The following is a 19,481-nucleotide window of genomic DNA, read 5'->3' as shown; positions in this document are numbered from 1 at the left end:
CCCATCCAACGGAGAACTTCTCCAGGGTCTTTGAAGTTAGCAACAACCAGGATGCCTCAGGATTTGCTCAGGATCGCAGGAGCTCAAGCGAGGCGCTTCCTCTCTGCTCAGCCGCAAGCCACGCCCCAAGATGACCTCTTTTGGATGGGAACCTACACTATATCATACCTGTCCTTGTGCCAATAGCCCTTAAATTAATTCAAAGAGAGCAGGATACAGATATATACTGCACTAATTAAAAACAGCCAGTGGAGATAATGGTTAAGTATACTTGAAGAACCTTGACACAAGAAGTTATATAGAGTAGGCTTGCCTCCTATCCAAAACAGGTCCTACCATTGTGGATGGACATAAATGATTTTGTTTAAAATATATTTTCTAAGTACCTCTCCTTCATTTTGTATAGTGAATATAGCATTAGTTCACATACAGTCAGGTCCATAAATATTGGGACATCAACACAATTTTTTTTTTTTTTGGCTCTATACACCACCACAATGGATTTGAAATGAAACAAACAAGATGTGCTTTAACTGCAGACTGTCAGCTTTAATTTGAGAGTATTTACATCCCAATCAGGTGAACAGTGTAGGAATTACAACACTTTGCATATGCGCCTCCCACTTGTTAAGTGACCAAAAGTAATGGGACAATTGGCTTCTCAGCTGTTCCATGGCCAGGTGTGTGTTATTCCCTCATTATACCAATTACAATGAGCAGATAAAAGATCCAGAGTTCATTTCAAGTGTGCTTTTTGCATTTGGAATCTGTTGCTGTCAACTCTCAAGATGAGATCCAAATAACTGTCACTATCAGTGAAGCAAGCCGTCATTGGGCTGAAAAAAAAACAACAAACCCATCAGAGAGATAGCAAAAACATTAGGCGTGGCCAAAACAACTGTTTGGAACATTCTTAAAAAGAAGGAACGCACCGGTGAGCTCAGCAACACCAAAAGACCCGGAAGACTATGGAAAACAACTGTGGTGGATGACTGAAGAATTATTTCCCTGGTGAAGAAAACACCCTTCACAACAGTTGGCCAGATCAAGAACACTCTCAGGAGGTAGGTGTATGTGTGTCAAAGTCAACAATCATGAGAAGACTTCACCAGAGTGAATACATAGGGTTCACCACAAGATGTAAACCATTGGTGAGCCTCAAAAACAGGAAGGCTAGATTAGAGTTTGCCAAATGACATCTAAAAAAGTCTTCACAGTTCTGGTACAACATCCTATGGACAGATGTGACCAAGATCAAGAGTGATGGGAAAAGTATGGAGAAGGAAAGGAACTGCTCATGATCCTAAGCATGCCACCGCATCAGTGAAGCATGGTGGTGGTAATGTAATGGCGTGGGCATATATGGCTGCCAATGGAACTGGTTCTCTTGTATTTATTGATGATGTGACTTCTGACAAAAGCAGCAGGATGAATTCTGAAGTGTTTTGGGAAATATTATCTGCTCATATTCAGCCAAATGCTTCAGAACTCATTGGACGGCGCTTCACAGTGCAGATGGACAATGACCCAAAGCATACTGCAAAAGCAACCAAAGAGTATTTTAAGGGAAAGAAGTGGAATATTATGCAATCGCCAAATCAATCACCTGACCTGAATCCGATTGAGCATGCATTTCACTTGCTGAAGACAAAACTAAAGAGAAAATGCCCCAAGGACAAGCAAAAACTGAAGACAGTTGCAGTAGAGTCCTGGCAGAGCATCACCAGGGATGAAACCCAGCATCTGGTGTTGTCTATGCGTTCCAGACTTCAGGCTGTAATTGACTGCAAAGGATTTGCAACCAAATATTGAAAAGTGAAAGTTTGATTTATGATTATTATTCTGTCCCACTACTTTTGGTCCCTTAACAAGTGGGAGGCACATATGCAAAGTGTTGAAATTCCTACACCGTTCACCTGATTTGGATGTAAATACCCTCAAATTAAAGCTGACAGTCTGCAGTTAAAGCACATCCATTGTGGTGGTGTATAGAGCCAAACATTTTAGAATTGTGTCGATGTCCCAATATTTATGGACCTGACTGTATTCTACATTTGCAATGTCCTGTTACATTGAGTTGCTTTTACTATTACGTTTTCAGCCATGGCGACGTGCACCTGTGCATTCATTTAATTTTACAGGATGTGTTGACTAACTTTGTCTTTTGTTTTTGCAGGCTGGTATAGAATGAGAAATGACTCTGCCCATGAAGGCCTACAATCTACAGTACATTGGAGAAGAGACAGTAAGTGAGGGTAGTTGTGTAGTGGAGACCTTGTTAGTGTAGGCTATAGTGTTTCATGAACGGTTTGGAATTTCACATTGCTTTTAAATCTGGTTGTTGGGAGAGTCTGAGGTGTTAGGGCAGCGAAAGTCTTTATTTGGGAGATGCACAGGAGAAATCTTGTAGATTATGGTCTTGCAAGGACCGGATATTACACGAGTGGAGGTAAGAGATTAGGACAGGGGTATATGGGGACAGGTTAAGATTTTCCTTGTCTGTTGGGGTTAGCATTTTGAAATGTACTGAAATGCAGCTTTCAGGTAAATTCACATGGTGGATTTGTTGCAGAAACGTTTCAAGGGTGGAGGTCTGAGTGCTGAGACCCCCAGCAATTCTTAGAATGAAGAGAAAGAAGCACTCACAAAGCGCACTCTCACTGCAGGAATGGAAGTGAGACAGACTAAATAGAAAGTTTACGGACACATTTCAATTTATTTCAATTCACGTTAAGTGAGTGCTTCTTTCTCTTTGTTCGACCAATTAGTGTGAGTCTCAGCACTTGAACCCCCACCAATCAAAACTTTTGAAATATCACTAGTCATATCAAAAGTTGTCCCAAAGTGAATGGACACATTAAATGTTCAGACATATGTATTTCCTTTATACAAAAACTAGAATGAAAAATGAAATTCCTATACAAAGAAAGGTTGGTAATAGGACTCTAAAGAAAAGGAAAAATCAACTATTATTACAAATGTGGTTCCATTTCTGTATTTTATCTATAATGACAGAAAATTGATGGCTTATGATGGTCTATATCTCCACAAAATAAAGCACATATTATTGTTTTGTAAATGCGCATATGGTGAAGTTACCAGCAGTGAGCAATAAGAAGCTCTTGCTTTTTGTTCTCTTACATTTCTGAAACTATACAGAGGAAATAAAAAGCAATGCACAACAGTCATTATCCCCCATAAAGTCAAGCTTTGTTGTAAGTATAAAGTGTTCTGCAATCAAGCCGCCTGTATACTTAAGGAGCAGCTGAACTGTTGTATTAAGAGCTCATACTACAAACAGCCATGTTTTATTAATCAGCTGAACAAAGTAATAGTAGTTCCTGTGCTGTCTCTTCTAAAAGGAACCACCAGCAAAGTTGTAATATAACAAATTGGTTTAACTAGCATACTGTAGCCTACGCATTAAATAATTTATATTCTTGCTTTTTGATTCCGAATCTTAGCTGTTAGCTGTAAAGAGCAATACGAAGATATAAAAAGCTTGTTTTAAAGGCTATGGACACATTCACAGCCATTTTTTATTATTACTGACTCACGTGCATTTTGGGTTAACAAAGTATTTTAGTAACAGTTTTTTTTTTTCAATTATTATTAAATATCTTGCTTCTGCTGCTTCTGGGTTTCACAGTATATGGCAGCTGCAGAAAGCTGCTCTGTGATAAATCTTTCAGGGTGTCTTCACTCAGCAGATTTTGTAAATGAAAATCAGTTCTAATCATTTGAATGGGCCAGCAAGTGCATGGATTTCTGAAAGCCCAATTAAGCTGTATGGAACTGATTTTCAGTCGTGGAATTTTCTGCCAAAAAATCTGCTGCGTGTGAAGGTACTTTTACGCAGCTCATGTAATGGCTCATTATAACTTCTAAGCTGACTTAACTCCCCGATTTTCTTTTTTTTCAGGATAGGTCAGAGTGGGACTTAAGAGGTACTTTATCAGAAAAGATCTTTCTGTAACTGCTATATACTGTGAGACATAAAAGCTGCAGTAGCAGTTGCAGCTTCAAAGTTGTTTAGATGGAGGTAGTTCGCTCTCTCACCCCTCAGCACTACCGCAAATGTGATCACAGGGTGTGATGTCCTAGTATTGCAGCTGGGTACCTAATGAAGGCCTGCAGATCTGTCTACTGTGTATACCTATCCAGAGACACAGCCTGATAGTGCCTGTCAGTATCATACTGACAGTATACAGTACACTGTACCACATAAATGGAAATTATGAGATGCAACTCATTAGTCTTCAATCTTTATGCCATTTTCATGGGCTTTTGGTGAAATATTTTTGTAATATTTGTCAATGTATCTTTTTTGTTCTCCCAGCGAGTTTATCATTTTTAGAGATATAGCAGATCATTATATACTGTGACTCGGCACTGATTTTGGCTTCAAAAACTGCAGCAGAAACCTGAAAGTGTGGCCCTACCTAAGTGCGGTCACTATTCACTAAAAATGTGAACAGCACCACATTTATCCTTCTGTGTTTTTCTAGTATTGCAGTTAATTAACACTCCCCAGTTATGTACCGCTTCTGCCCCAATTGTAACCATCATTCAATTCTATCTTATGCAAATTATACAATTCATTCTTATGTAAGATTCACTGACAATATAAAAAAGACAGATTAATAATAGCCTTTATTATCTAAATTGCCGGTTTATTTTATTTTGATTCTTTCACTCTACAATTTTGCCTGCGAATTTAAAGTTCTAGCAAAAATTGGACTACTGTATACTGTGAATGTAGAACAAGTATATTAGAGAAAAATAGGTCACAATGTAATACTAGATCATGTCTTGATTTGTTTCTTGCAAGCTTATTTGTGAGAAACTCCTGAGACTAAAAAATCCTTTGAAATGTTGTTATGATACCTCAAAGTGTGTTGTGCTGTTAAGAAACTGCTGCAAAAATTAAATGTATTGTTATATAAGAATGGAGCGAAAATGTCCTGCTGCATCGCATCTATAACATGAGTCTCAGAACAAAGGACTGAGAGTTTAAGAAAGAACAAGTCTTACAATTCTACTTAATCACTAGTGTTGAGTGAGCACCAAAGTGCTTGCGTGCTCGGGTGCTCTGGCCGAACACATCGGTATCCTCGTGTGTTCTACCGAGCACAATGGAAGTCAATAGGAAAACCCCTGGCACCCCCTGCTCGGAAGAGAAGAGGGTGTCTGGTTCATAAAAAAAGGTTAGAAATTAATGGAAACCTCATCAACATGGTTTAGAAACAACATTAAGAGGATAGCTGGATGCATCTTAGACTCCTATTATGTACGCCATACAATAAACAACCACACAAAGGCTATATGCCAAAAGCCAGGTATGTACAAGCCATCAATCTATCCAAGAGACAGATGACAGCCAGCATACCTTACAATGGCAGCCTTGTGCACTATGAGCTATTCCAAACCAGCTCTCATCTGACTGAGAAGCAGGAAACCTCAAAGTTATTTTGCATCTGTTGGATGGCTTGGGTGGACCTGCACACCTAAAGCAATATCATTAGGGCGACAACAAGTTTTCTGATTGTCCTAACATAATATTTAATAACCTTTCTATACAGTTTTGTCATGTAAAAACTCATTTGCATAAAGATCGGCATATGGGAAAGACATGAAAATGAGCAGAATCTGCCTTGTTTTTCAGCTGTCATAAGACTATGAAAACCAATAGATGGCGCTATTGAGTTATGAACAGCACCATCTATTGCCCTCACAGTCTTATGACAAGAGTAGACTAATAATTTTGTCAGAAGACTATGAAACTAATAGATGGCGCTGTTCATAACAAAATAACTTTGAGGTTTACTGCTTCTCTGTCAGATGAGAGCTGGTTTGGAATATCTCATAGTGCACAAGGCTGACATTGTAAAGTATGCTGGCTGTCATCTGTCTCATGGATAGATTGATGGCTTGCACATACCTGGCTTTTGGCATATAGGCTTTGTGTGGTTTTGTATTGTATGTCGTACATAATAGGAGTCTAAGATGCATCCAGCTATCGTCTTAATGTTGTTTCCAAACCATTTTGATGGGGTTTTCATCAATTTCTGACCTTTTTTTATGAACCAGACACCCTCTTTTCTGGTTTGATGCTTGGGTCTCCCATTGACTTTCATTGTATTAAATTGTACTTGAGCACCCGAAGCATCTGCCGAACATGCTCGCTCAACACTATTAATCACATATGTCTAAAGCACGTTTTGAAACCTATGTTACATATCAGTGCCCTTTACTGTGATTAATATACCAGAATTTGGATATATATGTACATCTTAGCAAGCTGGCAGACACAAAGAAGTGAATAGAAGCCATGCTGCAGTAACCAGCTCCGTCATCTACCCAGTGCACAGCGTAGAATAGTCCCAATAACTTGTTCTAGAAGTCAGACCAGGCCAAACTAATATTTATGACTAGAGTTGAGCGAACACCTGGTTGTTCGGGTTCGAGAAGTTCGGCCGAACTTTCCAAAAATGTTTGGGTTCGGGATCCAAACTCGACCCGAACTTCGCCCCGAACCCCCTTGAAGTCAATGGGGACGTGAACTTTTCGGCACTAAAAAGGCTGTAAAATAGCCCAGGAAAGGGCTAGAGGGCTGCAAAAGGCAGCGAAATGTAGGTAAGGCCCCTGCAAACAAATGTGGATAGGGAAATGAATTTTAAAAAATAAAAAAATTAACCAATATCAATTGGAGAGAGGTCCCATAGCAGAGAATCAGGCTTCATGTCACCCACCACTGTAACAGGCCACTGTGAGATATTTATGCCTCGGCACCCAGACAGAGGAGAGAGGTCCCATAGCTGAGAATCAGGCTTTATGTCATAGCAGAGAATCAGGCTTCATGTCACCCACCACTGGAACATGCCACTGTCAGATATTTTTAGGCCCCGGCACCCAGACAGAGGAGAGAGGTCCCATAGCAGAGAATCAGGCTTCATGTCACCCAGCACTGGAACAGGCCACTGTCAGATATTTTTAGGCCCCGGCACCCAGACAGAGGAGAGAGGTCCCATAGCAGAGAATCAGGCTTCATGTCATAGCAGAGAATCAGGCTTCATGTCACCCACCACTGGAACATGCCACTGTCAGATATTTTTAGGCCCCGGCACCCAGACAGAGGAGAGAGGTCCCATAGCAGAGAATCAGGCTTCTTGTCACCCAGCACTGGAACAGGCAACCGTCAGATATTTTTAGGCCCCGCCACCCAGACAGAGGAGAGAGGTCCCATAGCAGAGAATCAGGCTTCATGTCATAGCAGAGAATCAGGCTTCATGTCACCCACCACTGGAACATGCCACTGTCAGATATTTTTAGGCCCTGGCACCCAGACAGAGGAGAGAGGTCCCATAGCAGAGAATTAGGCTTCATGTCACCCAGCACTGGAACAGGCCACTGTCAGATATTTTTAGGCCCCAGCCATGCACCAGTGATGGGCCTGAGCTGTGCTGGGTTCCACCCCGCTGTGAACATGCTTCATCCTCATCCCCCTCCACCTCCTCCTATCCTCGTCCTCCTCGTCCTCCAGTAGTGGGCCCTGGCTGGCCACATTTGTACCTGGCCTCTGCTGTTGCAAAAAACCTCCCTCTGAGTCACTTCTAAGAGACTGGCCTGAAAGTGCTAAAAATGACCCCTCTTCCTCCTCCTCCTCCTCCTGGGCCACCTCCTCTTCCATCTTCGCCCTAAGTGTTTTCTCAAGGAGACATAGAAGTGGTATTGTAACGCTGGTAACGGCGTCATCGCCACTGGCCCTGTTGGTGGAGTACTCAAAACAGCGCAACAGGGAACACAGGTCTTGCATGGAGGCCCAGTCATTGGTGGTGAAGTAGTGCTGTTCCGCAGTGCGACTGACCCGTGCGTGCTGCAGCTGAAACTCCACTATGGCCTGCTGCTGCTCGCGCAGTCTGTCCAGCATGTGCAAGGTGCAGTTCCACCTGGTGGGCACGTCGCATATGAGGCGGTGAGCGGGAAGGCCGAAGTTACGCTGTAGCGCAGACAGGCGAGCAGCGGCAGGATGTGAACGCCGGAAGCGCGCACAGACGGCCCGCACTTTATGCAGCAGCTCTGTCATGTCGGGGTAGTTGTGAATGAACTTCTACACCACCAAATTCAGCACATGTTTGGGGCCTGTACTTCACGGGCCTGCAGTAAAATTGTTATCCACTGACCGCCTAATGTACCTCCAGCCACATAATCACTTATTCTTCTCTGTTAGGTGAATGCCTATTTTGTGGGGCCTGTACTGGCCTACCGTGAAATTGTTATCCACTGACTGTCTAATTAACCTCCAGCCACATAGTTACTTGTTCTTTTCTGTCAGGTGAATGCCTAATTTTTGGGGCCTGTACTCCATTGTTCTACAGTAAAATTGTTCACCAGTGACCGCCTAATGTACCTCCAGCTACATAATCACTTGTTCATTTATGTCAGGTGAATGCATATTTTTTGGGGCCTATACTTCACTGGCCTACAGTAAAATTGTTATTCAAGGAACGCCTAAAATACCCCCAGCCACATAACCACTTGTTCTTTTCTGTCAGATGAATGCATAATTTTTGGGGCCTATACTCCACTGGCCTACAGTAAAATTGTTATTCAAGGAACGCCTACTTTACCTCCAGCCACATAATCACTTGTTCTTTTCTGTCAGGTGAATACCTAATTTTTGGGACCTATACTCCACTGGCCTACAGTACAATTTTTATCCACTGATCGCCTAATATACCTCCAGCCACATAATCACTTGTTCTTTTCTGTCAGATGAATGCCTAATTTTTGGGGCTTATACTCCACTGGCCTACAGTACAATTGTTATACAGTGAACGCCTACTGTACCTCCAGCCACATAATCACTTGTTCTTTTCTGTCAGGGGAATGCCTAATGTTTGGGGTCTGTACTCGACTGGCCTGCAGTAAAATTGTTATCCACCGACCGCCTAATAAACCTCTAGCCACATAATCACTTGTTCTTTTCAGTTCAGTGAATGCCTAATGTTTGGTGCCTGTACTCAACTGGCCTGCAGTAACATTGTTATCCACTAACCGCCTAATATACCTCCAGCCACATAATCACCTGTTCTTTTCTGTCCGGTGAATGCTTAATGTTTAGGGCCGGTACTCCACGGGCCTGCAGTTAAATTATTATCTACTGATCCCCTAATGTACCTCCAGCCACATAATCACTTGTTCTTTTCTGTGCGGTAAATGCCTTATTTTTGGTTCCTGTACTGGCCTACAGTAAAATTGTTATTCAGTGACTGCCTAATGTACCTCCAGCCACATAATCACTTGTTATTTTCTGTATGGTGAATGCCTAATGTTTGGGGCCTGTACTTCACTTGCCTGCAGTAAAATTGTTATTCACTGACCGCCTAATAAACCTCCAGCCACATAATTACTTGATCTTTTCTGTACAGTGAATAAATTATTTTTGGGGCCTGTAGTCCACTGGCCTGCATTAAAATTGATATCCATTGACCGTGTAATCTACCTCCAGCCACATACTTACTTACGCATAATGTACCTCAAGCCACCTAATCAGAATTTATTTTATGTCATCTGAATGCCTAATTTTTAAGGCCCGTACTCCCAGTGCCTAAAATATTTTTTTTCTAGGCTCCGACAGGGCACATTTAAGAGAATTTCCCTTTAAGGCGCATAAAAATGTCCCCTGATTAAGACTCATATTGTTTGTTGGAATTTTTGTCATTGATCCCCTTCTAGTATGTCACTGTCCATGTTGTGGGACTATTTATGCACTTCTACTAAGTATTTGGTGACTGCAAATATGAGCTGAAGGTTTTTCAGGTTCGCCTGTTATTAAAGTGAATGGGGCCCGCCGCGAACCGCAAGTTTGATCACGTTCGCGAACCATCCTGGCCGATGTTTGTCCATCACTACCAGACACTCCTCCAGAACTGATTTTGCCAGCTAGTATCATTGTGGCCTTAATATCCTCTTATCTTACCACTGAAATCGAGGAGGCATAACATCAGTATTGTGTGGACATCCCGGTGTTAACGCCACCAAGGAACTTATTTCCAGGTTCTACTGGTGGCCCACATTATCCAGGGATGTCAACTCGTAAGTGTCTTCCTGTGAGGTGTGTGCTAAAGCCAAAACTCTCAGAACTCGCCCGGCTGATGAGTTGCGACCATTACCCATTCCTAGTAGACCATGGTCGCATATTTCCATGGATTTTATTACTGACTTAAGTAATTAAGTGGTATGGGTAAGTTAGTGGTATGGGTAGTGGTCGATAAGATTTAGTAAGATGGTGCATTTCGTCCCATTGGCTAAGCTCCCTAATGCTAAGACTCTGGTTTTCCTGTTTGTGGATCATGTGGTACGTCTGCACAGGATTTCAGAACATTTTGTCTCCAATATAGGTTTTCAGTTTGTTTCTAGGTTTTGGAGAGCCTTTTGTCATAAATGTGATATTGCTTTGCCTTTTTCTTCTGCTTTTCACCCTGAAACTAATGGTCAAACCGAAAGGTTGAATCAGTCATTGGAACTGTCTTTGAGATGTTATATTGCTGACAACCAACAATTGTGGGTGCGGCATCTACCCTGGCTGAGTTTGCTATTAATAACCGGGTGAACTTATCCACTGGAATGTCGCCCTTTTTCTGTAATCTTGGCTTTCATTCACAATTTAATTTATTGTCGCCATCCTTTTCACATCTTCCGGAAGAAGATAAATTGGTTAGAGAACTGTGCAGTCTGGGCCCAGGTTCAGTTGAACCTGAAGAAAGCCCAGGAGGATCAGAAAATCAAGGCTGATAAAAAGTCGCTCTAATAGGGTGGATTTGGTGGTGGCTGACAAGGTATGGCTATCTACCAAAAATCTGTCTCTTAAAGTACCATCTAATAAGTTTGCTCCACGATTTATTGGTCCTTACGAGATTATTAAGGTTATTAACCCTGTATCTTTTAAACTAAAACTACCTGACTCCTTTTGCATCCACAATGTGTTTTGCAAGTCTTTACTAAAGAAGTATGTGTCACCTGTCGTTTCTTCACAGGAACCCCCGCCTCCAGTGGAGGTTGCCGAACAATTTGAATTCGAGGTATTAAGGATTATTGATGTTAGAAAGGTCCAGAATTCCTTACAGTATCTGGTGCATTGGAAGGGTTTTGGGCCAGAAGAGAGGTCTTGGGTGCCGATGGGTAAGTAAAATGCTGCCAGACTGGTGAAAAGATTTCATCTGGCTCATCAGGAGAAACCCAACCCTATAACTTTGGGTCTGGTGGCCCCTCGTAGAAGGGGGGTACTGTAATGAGGGGCTGGTGATGCATGCTTCCTTTGCAGCACCGTAGGGACAATGTGCAATGAGAGGGACAGTGACGTAGCCTGCGTCCTCGTCTCCATGACAGCAGGCGAGCTGCAGGAGAGCTGAGCACCAATAATGATGATCGTTGCTCGGCTGAGTTGGGTTGCTGTGAGTCACGTGACGCCGGCCACGTCATGTGACTCACCAGCCTGGAGGCCACAGGTTGCCTGTGAATAAGGTATTTTCATTTACCAAGTTCTCTGTATTGGTTTGCATTGTACCTTGACCTCGGCTCTGTTTCCTTCACCCCGCTTCTGCTGTTTCCTCTGAATTGACGTGACCTCCAGGCATTCGGACCTCGGCTTGTGTTTGTTGTGATTTGGTTATTCCTTTGTACTGATCTGACCTCCTGGTACTGACCTTGGCTTGTTTTGACCTTGCTTACTCTTTTTTTTTTATCTTTCGTCCTGTATTTTAACCGCTGCTTTATTTGCATTATTTGTGTATTTACCCCTCCGTCCCTGTCTGTCACTTTGTTTATTATTTTCTCCAGTTTCATTTTCTCCAGTTTAAGGCTCAGCACGTACTCAGTTTAGGGAACGTTGTCCAGTTGTACACCATCGCCCAGGGTGGACCGTGCAAGTAGGCAGGGACAGAGGTGTAGGTTGAGCTCAGGGCTGTGCACGCTCTCCCCTTCTGTGACAACGCCACTATACGCTTTCAACAGGGTTAACTGCAACAGTGCAGTGCTTACATATTTTTCTTATTTTACTGAAATACGCCTCTATATGCTTTGACCAGAAATAACTGCAACAGTGCAGTGCGTATATATTTTTCTTGTTGTACTGTTATATGCCTCTATACGCTTTCAACAGAAATAACTGCAGAAGTGAAATGTATATATATTTTCCTTGTCGTACTGAATAAGATTATAAGATATAAGCCACTAAAGCCTTTCTAACATAACACTTGCAGCCCAATAACAAAAAGTTGGAATGACAGCGCTGTCTAATGATTATTTGGATCCCCAAATAATCGTTCTCTGCACTTGTAAATCACTTTCCTATCAATGTCCCTAGCGCCTTCTGATGTCTCTCCCTGCACTAAGATGCTGTGAAATTATTCCTCCCTATCCTTTCCCTGCATTTATAAATCCTTTTTTTTGTTATGTTTTTTAAACAGAGGTTTTTCCAATAGCTGTCCCTAGAGCCTTCACACGTTTGTCCCTGCACTCTGAACGCTGGAAAATGGCAGAATCTAAAATGGCTGCCGTATTTATAGGGCTGTGACATCATAGGGCTGGCTGCCGATTGGCTGAATGTAGGCATGTCAATCTGGGTGATCCGCCTTCCCAGAGTTCCTTGCCCAATGTCCTCAGTCCTCACACGTGTAGCCACCATTTAATGAAAATTTTATCAGTTACCACGAAGAGCGAGGAAATTCACATTAGTTGCGAATCAAAGCTTTCCTGGAATTCGGATCAAATTGCACTTCTTCAGCTTCGATTCACTCATCTCTAGTAACGATCATGTCATTGTATTGGGAAAACACAATGATACTGTAAATTTACTTCATTTCTTTATTTTTTTTAAATTACAAAAGAATACATTAACACCGTCATCAACATGGTTGACACATCTTTAGATTTCTAGATTTTCCATAGTCTGTTCAAAGTAATCCTGACACCTATATTGTTATCACTAACGCTGGGTTCACACCTGAGCGTTCGCGATGGAGCGCTCTGTATGCGCGATTGTACGGGCGTTTGCAATTGCGCATACAGAGACAAGCGAACGCCCATTGTCGCGCGTTCCCGGAAGTCTATGTACGGGAACGCGCGACAAGACGCCCCAAAGAATCTCATGTACTTCTTGGGGCGTCGGGCGTTTTACAGCGCGATCGTACGCGCTGTAAAACGCCCAAGTGAGAACCATTCCGATAGGGAATCATTGGTTTCTCCTTGTTGAGCGTTTTACAGCGCGTAGGAACGTGCTGTAAAACGCTCAGGTGTGAACCCAGCCTGAGTGTTAGTTGGGTTAATGAGCATTCAGCACACTAATAAAGGATTTCCTTGCAAGAAAAGTAAAAAGTTCAATATGAAAGATATAAAATCACAAATGTAAACATCAAAAAGTATTGGATTTCATTTTAAATAGTAAGGAGCTTTCCAATTTCATTGTCGTATTTGGATCAAAACAAAAAATAAATTCACAAAGGAATTTTCTCCTAACGTATACCTGGAAGAACTAATGCTGCTTTGAAGGTAAAGGTCAGTCACACCAAATATTTATTTGATTTACATTTTTCCTTGTTTCATTCATCTTGCATTTTGTATGCATTTTTGTTTTAGATAGATTCTTGCTTTATGGTTAGACATCATGCCAGATCAATCTGTTGTGGATTCTGTGTCCCAGCATTTCTGAGACCCGTGTCTCAGCTGTGATACACGATGATGAATTCCAGGGTGGAGCCTGTCATAGGCACCTGCTGCTTGTGTGCAAAATAATTGTGATAACTAAAAAAAAAATAATACATTTTTCAAATTTATCCCATTTGAATTATTTTCCAGCTTTCCTTTCCAGCTTTCATTTTGTGCAATATAAAATGATTTCATTAGAAAGTACAACTTTTCCTGCAAAGAACAAGCCCTCATGTGTCTATATGAATGGAAAAATATAAAAGTTATGGCTCGGGAAGGCAGGGCTTTGCATGTCAGGAAGGGGTTAAATGAGCCATCTCATTAATACTTTCATTAAGTATTTAGTGTCTTTGAAGGCATATGGATGTCATACAGATAGGTCTCCACTCTCCAACTCAGGAGCACAGTTTATGAGCCAGAATGGTGTCCCCTTAATACTAGGCAGCTCTTGCTCTGGTGGACTTAAAGAGGTTGTTTGAGATTAAAAAATCTCGGACAAGATTCTGAATGATATAAAATGAAGTAAGGTACACTTACCTCATTCTTCAGCACCATACTCTCCATACCACTGGTCAAGTCCTCCTGCAGCTCTTTGTTTACAACTGCAGTAGTGTACTTCCAGGTGTATGGCACACGACCGACCACTGCAGCCAATCACTGTCCTCAGCAAGCTACTTTCCACTGAGGAAAGTGGTTGGCTGCAGTGGCCACATGCTGTATACAACACAGTTGCAGTTTGTGAAGAACTTGACCAGTGATGTAGAGAATAGTGCTGGAGAATGATGTAAGAAAACCCTCATTTTTCATTTTGCAACATTCAGGGGCTTGTTGAAGACTTCTAATTATCTGGGACAACCCCTATAAGCTGTCTATGTCCAGGTAGGCATAGCTTCTCCAAGATAAATCAACTGTTACCCGGAGCCAGATCTCATATTAAAGAGATTTCCTTTGGTAGATAATCCCTTTTAAAAATATGTATTAACTTCGGATAAATTATTGACTTTTTATTAGATCTGGATCTAACCCTTGATCAGAATGATGCATAAAACAAACTGTTGAAATGTTCAGACTACCAAATGCTAAATTCCGGTAGTATCAATTATGTGGTTTTGACCCTAATCAGATTGCAAGGTACATTGGGGAACTGTGAGAATGGGTTTTGGACACCAGCTGGTTAAAATGTATATGTATACATGATTAAATGTGCCAGTCCAAAAACATGTCAAATGAACATGCTACAATGAATAATGTATTTTTTTCATGTTGTAGTCATCTGCATTGATGCATGGAAGAAGGAAAAAAGGCTAAACGTTTGTCAGTTTGATTCAGAGTCACACAACAGTGAACATTTCTCTCATTTAATAAGCACACAGCAAGTGACATGTTGCTAAATCCAAATGGTGCTACATCACCATCTCAATCCTTATATGTGAAGAACATGAATAAAAGAAAGGAACCATGTCCACAACAAAGACTGAGAACATAGCGAAGCATATATGACCTAAAACAAATGACAAAGACAAGCTATAGAGCTGTGCATGATTTCTGTCAACAAACCTGGGAACCTACTTCTAAACTACAGTAAGTTAAAGGGGTATTCCAGTTGGTACAAGTTATCCCCTATCCACAGTATCAGTGGGAGAACCCCACAAATCATGAGAAATGGGGCCCACAACCCATGTAGGCTCCCCTGAAATGACTGTAGCGGCTGATCACACATGTGCCTGCTCCATTCATTTTTAAATGAGTTCCAGAGATAGCCGAGTACATCGCTCAGTCATCTCTGGAACTTCCATAGAAGTGAATTAACTGGCTGCACGCAGGAGGAACAGGGCCTCCGTTTTTATGATCAGTAAGGGACCCAGTGGTAGGACCCCCTTCAGATCTTAAAGTTATCCACTATCATGTGGATAGGGGATAACTTGTACCAACTGGAATACCCCTTTAAGGAATAATTTCTCAAGTTGCCACAGAGGCATGATCAGCTCCCTCCTCCTTCTGCCCCCATACCACATAGGACCTGACAAAGGTCTTAAGGACTAAAACATTGTCTCGCTATGTCTGGATTAAACTGTTTAAATGCTGGAAACAATAGGATAACTTACACTGTATTTCTTTGTGTAAAGCTATAGATTTAAAGTTCAAATATTCAATCACAAGAGAAAAGTGTCCTGATGTTAGTCAGGTAATGAAGCAGAAAGGTGATGATGACAGGGAATGAAGCAGATGGATGAAGCTGTTCCTAAGGCTAAATGCACATGATCAGTGATCAGGATTGCATGCGGATTTTCAGCGGAAAATCTGCACCATAGGTCATGCACATTGTATTCTATGACAATTTGAAATTCTCATGTACACAATGCAGATTTTTAAAAATCTACAGTATGTCAATTTACTGTATTTTCGCTTTATAAGACACATCTGATTATAAGACGCAGCTAGGTTTTTGAGGAGGAAAATAAGAAAAAAATATTTTAAACCAAAAGGTGTGCTTTTGGTAGGTTTTGAACTAATGGTGGTCTGTGGGTGACGCACTGTTATGGGGGATCTGTGGGTGGCACACTGTTATGGGGGATCTGTGGATGACGCACTGTTATGGGGGATCTGTGGATGCCGCACTGTTATGAGGGATCTGTGGATGATGCACTGTTATGGGGGATCTGTGGATGACGCACTGTTATGGGGGAATCTGTGGATGCCGCACTGTTATGAGGGATCTGTGGATGACGCACTGTTATGGGGGGGATCTCTGGATGACGCACTGTAATGAGGGATCTGTGGATGACGCACTGTTATGGGGGATCTGTGGGTGACACACTGTTATGGGAGGATCTCTGGATGACGCACTGTTATGAGGGATCTGTGGGTGACACACTGTTATGGGAGGATCTCTGGATGACGCACTGTAATGAGGGATCTGTGGATGACGCACTGTTATGGGGGATCTGTGGATGACGCACTGTTATGGGGGATCTGTGGATGACGCACTGTTATGGGAGGATCTGTGGATGCCGCACTGTTATGAGGGATCTGTGGATGACGCACTGTTATGGGGGATCTGTGGATGGCGCACTGTTATGGGGGATCTGTGGATGACGCACTGTTATGGGGGATCTGTGGATGACGCACTGTTATGGGAGGATCTGTGGATGCCGCACTGTTATGAGGGATCTGTGGATGCCGCACTGTTATGAGGGATCTGTGGATGACGCACTGTTATGGGAGGATCTGTGGATGACGCACTGTAATGAGGGATCTGTGGATGACGCACTGTTATGGGGGATCTGTGGATGACGCACTGTTATGGGGGATCTGTGGATGACGCACTGTTATGAGGGATCTGTGGATGACGCACTGTTATGGGAGGATCTGTGGATGACGCACTGTAATGAGGGATCTGTGGATGACGCACTGTTATGAGGGATCTGTGGATGACGCACTGTTATGGGGGATCTGTGGATGACGCACTGTTATGGGGGATCTGTGGATGGACCCACTGTTATGAGGGATCTGTGGATGACGCACTGTTATGGGAGGATCTGTGAGTGACGCACTGTTATGAGGGATCTGTGGATGCCGAACTGTTATGAGGGATCTGTGAATGACACACTGTTATGGGGATCTGTGAATGATGCACTGTTATGGGGGATCTGTGGGTGGCACACTGTTATGGGGGATCTGTAGATGACACACTGTTATGTGAGGATCTGTGGATGGCGCACTGTTATGGGAGGATCTGTGGATGATGCACTGTTATGGTAGGATCTGTGGATGACGCACTGTTATGGGGGGATCTGTGGATGACGCACTGTTATGGGAGGATCTGTGGATGACGCACTGTTATGGGGGGATCTGTGGATGACGCACTGTTATGGGGGGGATCTGTGGATGACGCACTGTTATGGGAGGATCTGTGGATGATGCACTGCTATGGGGGATCTGTGGATGGCACACTGTATGGGGGATCTGTGGATGACGCACTGTTATGGGGGGATCTGTGGATGATGCACTGTTATGGGGGATCTGTGGATTACACTGATGGGGGATCTGTGGATGACACTTATGGGGCTCTGTGGATGACACTTATGTCATCCACAGATCCCCATAAGTGTCATCTACAGATCCCCCATCAGATGCATCAGTGTGGAGGGAGGAGGCGGAGACACTCATGGCGGGGCCCGGTGCAGTGATTCTACTCTAATACACTGGGCCCCGTAATTGTTAAGTACATTCATTCCGAATGGGTCCGCAATTACTGTACTGTACTTACTGTCGTACCTCATGTATAGCATTAAGACGGTGCAGACCGGCAGCTCCCTCGGTCATGCGCCGCCTGCCGCAGCTCCCTCCTCATGCGCCACCTGCCACACCTGCCACAGCTCCCTCCTCATACGCCGCTTGCCCGCCTGCCTGCTTATCTCACTTTATGAATGAACAGGCAGGCGGGGCAGGCGGCGCATGAGGAGGGAGCTGCGGCAGGCGGCGCATGACCGAGAGAGCTGCCAGATGCAGAAAATTTGCATGTGGATTTTACACTCCTCGTTGAAGTGAATGGAGAAAATCCGGTCAGGAAAAATTAAATAAATTGACATGCTGTAGATTTTTAAAAAATCTGCATTGTGTACAATTGATGTGGATTGTCCACGTGGATTTCCCTGCAAACACCTGCAGATTTCAGTGCAGATTCTTCACACATAAATCCTAAACGAGTGCGTTTACCCTAACTCTCTCTGCCCTAAATATCTCTCTATTGAAAGTTTACTCTGCAATACTGACCCTTAGACAGCCACTGGAGAGTACCAGTGTTAGCCCAGCTCCCCGTACCTGCGATTCTGTCCCCACACTCAGGTGCGGGCACCAGGCTTTTTCTTTCCTTCCCGCTGCTGCACGCCGTGCTGACAGGCACGGGCAGCGGGGTTCTTAGCTGTGGTCTGCATTCCTGCCACCAGCATTTCCCTCCTGGCTCTGAGTAAAGCTTGCACTCTCGCTCAGAGTTCCTTGTGTGTATTTAGGGTGTGTGAGGGCATGTCTCGCTTTGTGAGGCAGCCTTTGCATGCCCTGTATCTTCCCCTGCCTATAGCTGGTCCTTCTACAGGAAGCCTCCTGAGCAAATTAGGTTCTTGGCAAGTCTAGTTTCCTGTTTGTGCTAAGATGTTCTGTTGGTTCTTGTCATTCTGTCTACTGGACTTTAGATTATGTATTACAGACTTTGCCTGATTGCTCCTGCCCTGACCCTGATCAATGTTTACCGACTTTGCCTGACTGCTGGCGGCACTGACTTCTACCTTTTTACCCTGACTACGCCTCCATCTGATCAGCCTCTGGCCTACCAGAATCCACTGGGTGTAATGTATCATCTGGAGGTCAGTCCAGTGGGTTCACACTCTGGTCCCGATTAATGGGGAAGGAGCGGCAGTCCAAGGACACACATGAACTAGCATGCCGGACTCCCCTGCCGCTAATGTGAAAGTACCCTAACATAGTTTATAAGGCTGAAAAAAGACATCTGTCCATCCACTTCAGCCTGTTATCCTGCAAGTTGATCCAGAGGGAAATTTTCTTCACTTTAGGGAACAAAAATTGCTTCCCAACTCCAATCAGGCATAGAATATCTCTCTGGATCAACAACCCATCTATAGTAACTATAAACTTTAATATTATTATATAGATAGTAATACATATCCTTTTTTTCTAATCAGTTTTTATTTTCTGATTGAGCATGATTATGGGGGCGGCCATCTTGCCAGAGCTGTTCTTAACAGCATTTGGAAAGC

The sequence above is a fragment of the Bufo gargarizans genome, chromosome 9 (genome assembly GCF_014858855.1).
Source record: "Bufo gargarizans isolate SCDJY-AF-19 chromosome 9, ASM1485885v1, whole genome shotgun sequence".
Taxonomy (NCBI): Eukaryota; Metazoa; Chordata; class Amphibia; order Anura; family Bufonidae; genus Bufo; species Bufo gargarizans.
This window is presented reverse-complemented; position numbering follows the sequence as displayed.